Source organism: Cynocephalus volans, chromosome 1 (assembly GCF_027409185.1).
Source record: "Cynocephalus volans isolate mCynVol1 chromosome 1, mCynVol1.pri, whole genome shotgun sequence".
Lineage (NCBI taxonomy): Eukaryota > Metazoa > Chordata > Mammalia > Dermoptera > Cynocephalidae > Cynocephalus > Cynocephalus volans.
The window spans coordinates 186,364,263-186,376,728 of NC_084460.1; positions in this window are offsets into that span (position 1 = coordinate 186,364,263).

Sequence of the window (12,466 nt, forward strand, 5' to 3'; positions counted from 1 at the left end):
TTTTCTTACCTTTTTAATGTTTACTTTATTGTTCTTTTTCTTTGAATTAAATGCTTAATACTTTATTTTAAACATTTCCTTTTGACCTATAACTTTATTTCTAAATAATTTTTAGTTGTATTCCATATGTTTTGATATGTTAGTCTTTCTTTGTTATTTGGCTTAAAATATCTGTTGTGATTTCTTCTTTAAGTCATAAGTTATTTCAGGCATACTTTTGAAAGTTTTGATGTTTGTATTTTTAAATAAGTAAGCTCAATCCATATACAATATGCATGATTTCTGAGGCATTTAGATTTAATTCTATTATGTCATTATGTGTTTTCTCCTTAGTAACTTTTTTCTTTAGTTCTTTTTTCTTCGTTTTTTGTCTCCTGTTGGACTGATCAGTTTTTCTGTATTTCCTTTATTCTTGCCTTACTGATTTGCAAGCTACTGACTGTATTTCCATTCTTTTAGTGGTTATCTTTAATTTCGAGTCATGTATTTTAACCATATGTAATCTAAATTTTTTTAGTATTTCTATGATTTTTCCTATCATGACAAGGACCTCAGCACATTTTAAGCAATAAACATTCTTTATCCCTTATCTTGCAACTGTTGCCTGGTGTTTGGTTTTTAGTTATTTTTAGGGACATAAATTAATTACATTTAATCACACATTTGATCAATTTTTATGCACATTTTTGTGTCCTCTATCTCTAGACAAATGCCTGGGTTTATACAACTTCTTGCTGAAGTGCATCAATTGATAGTTCTTTTAGCAAGGCTATGTGGGTGGTAATCTTTCTATTTGTGTGTTTGAAAATGGCTTAATTATGGCTTTACTTTTGCATGTTAGTAACTGGGTATAAAATTCAAGATTGGCAATGATTTCCCTCCAGCATGTTGAAGACGTCTTCTGGCTTATATTATTAGTCATGGGAATTGCTTGTCAGTCTAATTGTCAGTCTTTTGTAGATAATTTGCCTTTCTCCCTGGTAGCTCTTAGGACGTTCTTACCCTCAGTGTTCTGCAGTCTCACCGTGATGTGGTGAGGTGTGTATTTGTCTTTATTTTTCATGCCAGGTACTTAGGATATAGTTTTGCTGTGAAGACTTGTATTTTCAATTGTAGAAAATTCTCAGCTGGTATTTCTTCACCGTTTTCTCTCTGCTTTCCCTCCATTTCTTTCTTCCTCGGGAACTCGTATTAGGGTGCATTGACCCTCTTCACCTGTTTGCTACATCTCTTTTTTCTTTCTGATGAGACGTTGTTATTGAAGACAGTTACCTCTGGGGAAAGATAATGATTCTCGTGTTTGTCTCAGCCTTCCTTCCCACTGTGAAAAGTGGAAAGGCACGCCTGGAGGTTTTCCTCATTTTACTCCAGAGGATCCTTTCCCTCAGTTTTCCTATTTACCACCTCTGTTCACTTTTCTCCAACCTGGAGACTTTTATGAATCTTAGCCCTTCACCTTTTCCTGATTCCACCTCCTGCAGAAAAGGTACATGTAAACTTCTGGTGTTTTCAATGTTTTTCCCTGACCACCACTTTCAAGGAGAATGCCAAGAGTTACGTTCCTTCGTTTGAATGCTGCTTGTATATTTTTGGCCAGTTTGAACTTATTTTTTCATCTCACTGTGGTCAAAGTGGAAAAACAAATGCCTCAGTGCCCAAGTGCCCACATGCCCTCTTTGCTAGTTGTTAGTTCATCTGTTTACTGCAAAAAATGAGCAAATAAAATTCACGGCTCCAAGAAGGTAGTTTTTTACCTCCTCACCCTCAGTGTCTTGAAAATCTGTTTTTGCTTTTGCTGTAAGACTCAGTTTAGCAGCGGACTCACTCCCGTGGTAGGAAATCATTTGCATGTAAGGTAAGTAAACTACATGCAAAATCAGGAATTTCCTCTGGGTTGTTCTTGGATAGATTTACACTCCTAGACTTATGGTGTAGCACTTAATGTCTAATATCACATATGCACTTTTTCAGTTTCCTGTTTTGGCAATTTTTAATACAAGCTATTTACATGTGTCTAAGGGAAACTTTTTTTTTTTTTTTTTTTGTCTTTTTCCTGACCGGCACTCAGCCAGTGAGTGCACCGGCCATTCCTGTATAGGATCCGAACCCCGGAGGGAGCGTCGCTGCGCTCCCAGCGCCGCACTCTCCCGAGTGCGCCACGGGCTCGGCCCGGAAACTTTTTTTTTGATCATCTGTGACAATCTGTGACATGAAAAAGCAAAGCAGTTTTCACATGTTGTTTCATCATATACAGTGAGGAGCTTCTTCAGGCCACTGAAAACTAGTGATGCCAGACATCATGTGGGAGATTTAAATGGTTAGAGAAGAAAAGTCATGAAGTTGGAAAGGCAGCTTTCACGTAAGATCTAGTTATTCAGATTCACAGAAACCCCGCCCATCCCTGCTGTGTCACCTTGCTTGTGGTCTTGACCCAACTGTAACTCTGCTTAATCAATCTTTTATTTGTGTGTTTGATTTCTTCATTAGTCTGTAGGGTGTGTTCCTCACAACCTGTTCTAGTTTCAAATAAATTTGGGCAACCCTGCCTACGAATCTCCTTTTTGAGATTCATTTAGCACGTTAAATTTGTAAAGTTCCCAAAAGTCCTGCAGTAAAGACATCTGTTTAATTTTGTTTAATCCAGTGGCCTCCCAGTTTGCAATCCTACCTCCCTCTTGTTCTCCATCCCACTGCCTCCAAACACACTCAAGTGCTCTTGATGTCTGGAGGGGCAAAAATCCCATCCTGCACCCACAGAAAGGGCCCCACATTCCTTCTAGCCCTGCATCTTGGCTTCCCTTCAGCCCTGAATTCTTTTTCTTTTAATTAATAATTTTATTGGGGTATAATAACAGTATTATAAATTTCATCCTTAAAGTTTACAATTCAGTGATTCTCCAGTTCTTTTTTTTAAATCGTGATGAAATATACATAAGTTAAATTTTCCATTTTAACCACAGTTCCATGACATTTTGTACATACACAGTGTTGTGCAGTCATCACCATTATCTAGCTCCAGAACATTTTCATGACCCCAAAAGGAAGCTCTGTGCCCATTATCAGTCATTTTTTCCCCTGGCCCCCAGGCCCTGACAACCACCATTCTATTTTCTGTGTCAATGAATTAGACTATTCTAGGGACTTCATGTTTGTGGAATCATACTGTATGTGTCTTTTGGCATCTGGCTTGTTTCATATAGCAGAATGTCTTTGAGGTTCATCCACGTTGGAGCATGTGTCAGGATCTCCTTTTTAAAGGCTGAATAATATTCTATTGTGTGTATAGACCACATTTGGTTTATCCACTCATTTGTCAGTGGACACTTGGGTTGCTTCCACTTTTTGGTTTCCAGTTTCTCTACATTCTCACCAACATTTGTTATTTTCTGTGTTCTTTTTAAAAATACTTTTTATAATAGCCATCCTAGTAGGGTATGCAAAGTGGTATCTCATTGTGATTTGGATTTGCATTTCCCAATGGTTAGTGATATTGAGTATCTTTTCGTGTGCTTATTGGCCATCTGTATATCTTTGGAGAAATGTCTATTCAAGTCCTTTGTCCACTTTTAAATCAAGTTGTTTGTTTCTTGTTGGCAAACTCCTAACAGATTTGATACTCTTACTGATGTGAACTTGACTTCTGGGAAGCTATTGATTGGCATCCATTCCTTTTTTACTTTCTCCGTCATAATTCTCCATCAGTCATCATTTATTATTTTCCCAGTTAGTTTTGTTTTCAGGCTGGACTGAACAGCTCCATTTCTCCCCATCCCTTCCCACAGCCTGGGTCTTGGGCCCTCTTTTCTTTAGCTGTTCATTCGGAGGGGCGGGGAATTTTATGTAAGCCAACTGCCATTACCACTTTCTTTTTTATTCCTAGGGACTGTCAAATGCTTTCTGATTTTAGCCACAGTAACTCCACTGAAGCTGCATTTTGGAAGCCTGAGAGCTTCTGGCTCCGAGACTTTCTGTAGGATTGACACTGATGACTACCCCTTTCTTCTTGAGACTCCTTTGGTCCCTGGGACACATTTCTGTGGCACTGTGAAGGGGGAATAAGCAGAAGGGTTTGGGAGTACAGACTGCAGGGTGCATTCACCTGGCTGCAGATGATATCTATGCTCCTTAACTCACTCTCAGACCCAGCCTGGTAACTTCTCCTGTGGGGTTCTCCTCAGTGGAAGAGGACATAGTACCTGCCTCGTAGGTGTGTGATGAGGACTAAATGAGAAATCACACAAAAAGCGCTCTGAACAGTGGCTGGCACACAGGAAGTGTGAATAAGTTTTGGCTCCCACTGGGACATGAATCTGCGTTTTCTCTTATCGATCCCTTTCCACCTCCATTTCCCCCTTCTGCCTCTGGTTTTCAAAACCCTATTCTTTGCTCTTCATTGTTCTGTTTCTAGACGTTGTCCCACTCTTGCGCTTTCGATGTCCCTCATTATACAGACAGATGCTAACCAGGCCACCTGTCAACATTTTAGTGGGAGGCTTCTTGTGGCACAAAACTGTGCCATAGGACACTTTGACCCTTGTCTAATCTCTCCACCTCAGCTGCCCCCTTACTGGCCCATCCACAGCCATGTCAGGGCCACCTCAAAGATGGAAGAATTTGACCTTGCACCAATTTTTATGAATTGCGTTATTCTGCATGTGAAATCACAGCTGTCACCCTGCACAGTGGACCTGATGGGACCATGTCAAGGGATTTTGTCCTGAGCAGATGTAAGAAGGGATTTCAGGGCTTTATAAATCAAACTAATGAAATTACAGAAGTCTTTAGAATAGTCTAGATTATTACCTGAGTGCTTAATAGTTCCTGGGTACGATGAAGTACTTTTTGACTTTCACAAAAACTTTTGGAGGTAGTTAGTATTATCTCCCTTTACTTTTTTCCCTTTCTCATAGGAAAACTGAGCCTTATGAGGTTAAGAGTCCCCAGATTCTGATGACTTGCAAGTTCCTCCAGTTCCCCTGGGTTCTAAATGCAGAACTATTAACATCTCTATTATATTCTGTGTGTGTCATTTCACATTTTTTTGTTTCTAGTTTTATTATTTCATGTATTTCTCCATTCACTCTATATTTACTGGGTATGCTGGGGCTTAGTTCCTTTTAGAGAGAGTGTGTGCCTATTTATCAGTAATATTTGTTTTAATATTTGAATTATTTAATCCATCTTTTAGTTTTATTATTCCTGCTGTTTTCTGTAATTTTTGTTTTCTAAATTGAGAGCTCAGTCTCTTTCTTTCATTAGTAGTGAAAGCACTTGAGACAGTGCATTTACCCCGGAAAGCAATTTTGAATGTATCAAAGGGATAATATCTAGTGTCCTCATTTGTTTTGTTTTGTAAGTAAATCTGTTATTGCACATTTAATTTCTCCCTTGACCTCATAGTTAATTTTTTTTTTATGTCTAAATGGTTGGGATTTTTGATGATCTTTATTATATTTAGTGTTAATTCTTAGTTTTATTGTTTCACGACCAGGATGATGGCCTATTGTTTTCCTCTTAAGTCTGTATGCAATTACACTGATGTGCCCAAGTATATATGGTTATAACAACAGCAATTCAGGTTTAAAATGAAAATGACTAGGATTTGAAAATAGTGCTTATAAGTTACTTATTTTAACATAGCCCAAGTTTTTGTTTTTCCAACTGATTTTTAAAAATTCAGATAGAAGATATATTCTCAATAAAATTCTTAGGACAAATGGCTAGTTTTGATTTTTATGGGAAAACGGTCCTAGCCTCTTCTGTAACAACCAGCACTCAAAACCAGATACCTGTGAAAAAATTAAAAGGCATCTTTAAATGGAACAGGAGGACTCTCTAACAAACCCATCAACGTTTAACAATTTTAATGAGCTTTAAAAAATGTCGTATTTTAGCTGTGAATCATTTCACATTACAGTCTGTGGTTTTGCTGCCAGAGTTATCTTTAGTAAAAGCTATGTGCTTGCGGCCGGACTTGGAGCAGAGTGAATGTGAGTGAAGCTGGAAGCAGATTCCAAAGAAACCCAAATGTTGGAGGGGGTCCCTCCAGCACCTGAGCCTCTGTTCTGTCAATACCCTCTTTGACAGTCTCAGCCCCCTTCTCCTCTGCCACTGCTGTTGCAGCGACTCACTCAGAACTGCCCTGGCATCGGTGACTGGGGTGAGTGAAATCTCTCTCTCACACACATGCCTGGCTTGCTGCTTCAGTTCATGGCCTCTGTGCTGCTTTCTGCTTTCAAGTGAGAAACAGTGAAAGGCATAAGGAGGTGACTTGCATTTGACTAGGAGGTGGTGCTCTCACATTTGCACATGACTTCCTCTCAGCCTCCCTGAGTTAGGCGGAGCTCATTTGGTTCCTGGGAAGGTAGTTTCCTCGGACTCACTGAAAAGCTGTGATTGCCTAGAAGTGACCAGAGGAGAGAAGGCAGTCCCTGGGAGGTAAGACAAGGCAGAAACACCAAGGAAGGGGTGGGACACAGCTTACTGGAATGGCTCCCCTAGCTGTTTTTGGTCCTTTAACCATTTGTCTCTTCTTTTGTATTAGTTCTTTTTTTGTGTGTGTGTTGCTATAACAGGACACCTGAAACTGGGTAATTTATCAAGAACAGAGGTTCATTTGGCTTACGATTCTGGGACAGCTGCATCTGGCATGGGCCTCAGGCTGCTTCTACTCATGGTGGAAAGCAGCAGGCAGTGATGGGTGCAAGATCACATGGCAGGAGGAAGAGAGAGAGAGAGAGAGAGAGAGGTGCCAGTCTCCTTTAAACAACTAGCCCTTGTAGGAACTAATAGAGCAAAACTCACTCACTAACCACCAGGACATTAGTCTCTTCACAAAGGATCTGTACCCCGCCCACCCAATGACCCAAACAGCTCCCAACATTGCCAAGTTGGGGATCAGATTTTGACATGAGCTTTGGGGAGACAACATACCCAAACTCTATCATCTTTGAAAGTGTCCCATCCTGTAGAGTGTTCTCCAGACAGAAATAAAAATCCAGTGGGGGAAATTGATGTGGAAATTTTTTCTTTCAAAACGTTCGTAGAGAAAGGAGGAAGCCAGCAGGTACCAACAGAAGTGCTGTCGTTGGCAGAACCCGTCTACTGCTGCTGTTGTACTTGCTGCTTAGCAGAGTGCACCAAAGGCATGTTACAGAGGTTCAGGCAGTAACTGCTTTGAGTAACTTTATTCATTTAGTAAATGTACTGTTTGCTAGGGTTGCCATTGCAAGGTGGCACAAACTGTGTGGATTAAACAACAGAAATGTACTGTTGCATGGCTCTGGTGGAGGCCAGCAGTCTGAGATCGAGGTGTCAGCAGGGTTGGTTCTCCTGAGGGCCATGAGGGAGAATCTGCTAGATGCTTCTCTGCCAGCCTCTGGTGGTTCTCTGGCTATATCTGAAGTTGCTTTGTTATACTTCTCACTGTGTAATGGAGATGCAAAAAAGGATTACTCAAAGCACCATGAATGTGATGAGAAACCTGAAGGGGCTGCACCTTAGCAACTCCTCTGTTAGCAGGAGAAAACTGGGTACAGCCCCGATTCAAAGTTAGCTTTTGTTTTTTATTGTAAAGACAAGGATGTTTCACAAGAAAAATCAGTTGATTCAGTCATTACAAAAGGACGCAAAGACATGGGCAGTGTCATAAAAGTTATCTATGGCTAAGTATAGATTAAACAATGGAAACTAGTAACATCAGTAAAATTAACAATGTGACATTCCAAAGTACAATTTGTGGAAAGCTAAGTTGGTCAAACTGTGATCATTATCTAAAGAATAACCTCTCCTTAAATAATATAAGCAAAAAGTTGCATTCTTATGATAAAATCTAAGTATAATTGTCTCTAAAGTTTCCACCAACAGACAGCTTGCCCCTAGCAAACATTTTTTCACATCTTTCCCTTCAGCAATTCTTAAAATCTCTTAACAGGATCTGTATGAAAACCACCTGTTAGTTATAAAATCATTAAAGTATGCAATCACAAATCTAAGCAGTGATTAGAGTTGATTAGATGAGCTGTCGCCACACTATCTGTAGGCTGTCACCTCCTACCCAAGGACTTTTAATAACCCTATTCTGAAATAAAATGAGAATCAAGATTTCTAACCCTGTACATTGCTTAGCTTGAACAAGTACCACCCCCACTCTCTGGCTTGTGTTCACATGGTGTGCTCTGTGTGCATGTGTGTCTGTGTCTAAATTTCCCCGAATTATGAAGACATCAGTCATGTTAGATTAAGATCCACCTTACTCCGGTATGACTTCCTTTTAACAAATTACATCTGCAAAGATCCTATTTCCAAATAGGTCACATTCTTAGGTTCTGAGAGTTAGGACTTCAGCATATGAATTTTAGGGGAACGTAATTCAAGCCATTGCAGTAAATGTTTATTAACGTGACCAGTAAATGTTTATTGAACGTCTATTATGTGAAATGTACTATAGGAGGTATTAAGATTAAAGTAATTGTGATAGAATATTTCCTGTGCCCAACCCACTGATAGTAAAGAAGGAGAGACACATATAAATGAATAACTGTAATATTACAGAGCAGTGTAGAGGTGTGTAGAAGGAATTGTGTTGGTACCAAGAAGGGGGATGTTGCTCAAGCCTACTTCTTAGGGGAGATATCAGGGAAACTTCAATGAAGGGGCACTGCTTGAGCTGGATGTGAAGGGATTAAGTGTTCACGAGGTAGACCATGTGCACTCTGGACAGAAAGAACAGCAGGGAGGTCTGAGGCACAGTGGTGTGTTCACAGACCTTTAAGCCATCTTGGAGTGGAGTGTGCGCCGTAGAAGTGCTACCACCAGACCAGGCTCAGCTTGCCCTCTTGCATTAAACAAATGACTCAAAAGTCCAGAAGTTGGTGCAAGGATTAGAAGGTTTATTCACATAATCAGCATCTGGGGGATGACCAGGCTAAAATCACCCCACCTTCTGATGCCTGTTCCAGGATTTATAAAGGGGAAGGAGCAGGGAGATGAGGTAAGGGTCTTTGTTCTGAAGGGAAAAGTGGGGGGAAAATCTAGGAGCAGCAGATAGCCTGAGTCAAATGTCAGGGTCCCATGATAGACTGGAAACTTCATTGTCACAGAGTCTATGGTCAGCTTCAAGTCCTTTATGTTACCTGGAAGTTGGAGTCCTTATCTCCGAGGGAGAGCTCAAGGATAATAATCTTAGTCAAACATCATAAATATACCTGACTTGGATTTCTCATTAACGTGAGTGCAGTTTTCCTTTAAGTAAGAGGGGGCATTTACAACCAGCTAGGTTGTCTTGCCTCTCTCTCATCTCTCCTCTAGCTTGTAGCCAATTAGAGAGGAAGAAAAACGAAAAACTTAGTTTCAGTCCTTAATTGTAGGTGCATCCCCTCTGAAGTAAATTAACATAAGAGGTGGTGATTTTATCTCCGGGTAGTCTCTCAATTCTTCTGCTAACCTCAAGGAATTGATAATTATCAGTTTCCAAGTTAAGGGCTGACTGAAATGTTCTGCTTGGACTTAGTTACCCCAAAGATGGTTGTTTTTCTGGCTAAGGTCCCTTTCAGAGGTGCTGGGTTGCCACTGGGAAGTTTTAAGTGTTGGAACAACACTATTGGACTTGTGGTTTAGAGAAGTTTTTCTGACTGACAGTGTGGAGGCTGGAGTGGAGGTGGTGAGTCTGCAGGCCATGCAGTAAGGTGGTGGAGATGGATGTAGGTCTGCTGCTTGTGTCACTGAGAAGATTCTAGGGGCCCTTCCTGCAGGTGGAATAGAATTTGAGATGTCCATGGGTTGCCCAGCTGGCATTTGGATCTGTGGATGTGGAGCTTAGTCAAAAGGTGTGGAAGGATTTGGATTTTATTTATTTTATGGATTTGGGTATTATTTTGTGTATAACCATGAAATTAGATAAGGGAGACCATGTCATACGAACAGAGACGGTCAAGCACATCTGAATTTTAGGAGCAGAAGGAGGAAGAAGAACCAACAAAGGGGACTCAGTGAAAAATCGGGGAGAGTGTGGGAACCAGAGGGAGTGCACCGTCAAAGCCAAGGGCTTTGGCAGTTTTAAAAGGACAAGCTTGGGCAGTAACACCCAAAATCACAAATAGGTAATGGGACATATGATAAAGCCATCATAAGGCAAAAGTGCCTTGTGGCTCAGTCTTGACATTATATCTTTCTAAGTCCTATCTGATATATAGATCACCAGCCTGATATCCAGAAAGCAAGTTGAACTTTACTGTAATCTTTCAAAGAATACCAGAGATGGATTCTGTTGTCACGCCCAACACAATTTAAAGTTTTCTCTATTCCAGGTACTCTCCGTATCTACTACCTTCCATGTTTCCCTGTCCCCTTTCTCCAGATTCTGTAAATGTCTCTCAGATCTAGACCTCATTTGGCTTTTCCTTCTCTCTCTTCTTCCAGTTGGTTCTGTTCTATTCTACTAGTGACTCTGCCTGTTCCAGCATTCTCAGTTCTTTCTTCCTCCGTCACCCTGATTCTGTGCCTTTGGGAAAGGCAGTTTTCTTGGTAGATTGAGGAAGAGGGATAATTTATGAATATTACAACATTAATTACTTCCTGATCCAAAGCAGGCTGTTGGTGACCTTTGGCAGAGTGATTTCAGATAAGCTGTGGGAGTGGAAGCTAGATCACAGTGAGTTGAGGATTAATTCTTTTGTGGATGAAGCAGTAGAAGTGGTGAGTCCAGGCTACCAGTTCTGGAAGATTGATTTGGAAGGAAAAGACAATAAGAGGCTGATCAGAGATGTCTGACAATGTGGGTAAGGTTCCACTGGTGTCTGTGTTCCTCGAGGGAAGCTTCTTGGAGGGGTGGGAGTTGTGCTAGTGGGACCTGAGCCCCTCTCGATTCCCTGGGACATTTACTGTAGGGCTGAGAATGCCAGGGACCAGCACTTACTTGCTGAATAAAATTTTGAAAGGATTACGTTGAGAACTGTGACTTCTTCCGAGTCCTAAAACCAAGGAGCACTGGTATCTCCTTTTTCTTTTCTAGGGTCACTGTAGGAGAGGTCTGTTCCCACACTTCAGCTTGGTAGGAGAGGAGAAAAAGCCACCTCCCAGACATTGCCGGTCTGATGGTTGCTGCAGGGGACCCGAAAGGTGGACGTGTGCTCCTTGCCTTTCTGGAGGGCAGAGACCAAGCACTGTACTCCAGAAGGCAGTAGGTGTGACGTGACAGGAAAGGCAGTGACACCAGGGCAGCCTTGGCTGGCATCAGGCCACTCTGTAAAATCTTATCTGATGTTGGTCAACTGAGTCTTATCATGTTACTCAACTGCTAGATATTCACTGCTTCCTTCTTATCTGTGGGAAACAACCATACAAGGTGTTCCTGGGCTTGCCCTCTTCTACTCTGGGGACACTTCTTGGGAACACCTCATGGCCTCTGCTCTGGGCTGTCGCTGGTGGCTTCCGTTGCTTCCTGCTTTCTCCTGCTTCTTTTACACTCTCTGCTCAACCAAAGACAAAACTAAATCTGAAACAGAATTAGTGAAAGGACGAGTTGACACCAGTTGACGATCCACAGGAGAGAGCTCGTTTATTAGGCAGCACACACACATATATATAGGGCTTTAAGGGAAGGCTGATTGGCTTAAAATACAATCCCTACTTAGACCGCATGGGGCTTGGGGTGGGTGTGGCTGAGAAGGATCAGGGTGTGATCCCTTGGGGCATTTGGGTTCTTACATTCCTGGGTGTGATCTCTTGGGGCATTTGGATTCTTACAATTAGCAAGGGCCATTTATTCATAAACTTGCCTCCAGGGAACTCCTCTGCCCTGGCTTCTCCTTCGGCAGGATGCGAAGGTGCTAGACAGGAGAGATATTCTAGAGTGAAAAGTGGAAATGTGGGCACCGGGACTAATTGGCAAGCGTTCTCTTTAGGTGGCAATTTTGGAAGTGGGGAGACTTTCTAGTTGGTTTTTGGGTACGTTTGACAGTCCATGTCAGCTCGGAGGGGCAGGCAAGCACTTTGGGGACATTTTGAAAGAGGAAGGATTGTTCAGTGTTAGGGGCAGAGGGGGTTTTCTGTGGCTGGTCATTTCCTGGAGGCAGTGGGGATCAGAGGGTTGCTTTTTTTAGTCCAGCCGTCATGATGGTCCTTACTGGTTATAGGGTGACAGTCCAGGTGTTTCTCACTTTTATGTCTCTTGACAAAGAACTGGCAGATGTGACCTGGAGAGGGATGGGTGGATTGTATGCTGTCCAGAGCTCATTTGGCCACGAGAAGCTCTTAGTTCTTTTGATAGATACTAAAGCTGCTAATGAGGAGGGAGGCTGGACTAAACTTCTTTCCCACGGCCTCACTGCCATACTGTCATGGAAGGAAATCCCAGGCAAATTTCTGCCACAGAGATAGAAGACATCCATTAAACAAACAAAACAGGTCATACTCCATTGCATTGATAGAGAAGTGGCCTCTCTTCCAGTGTTTCAGAAGTGTGATT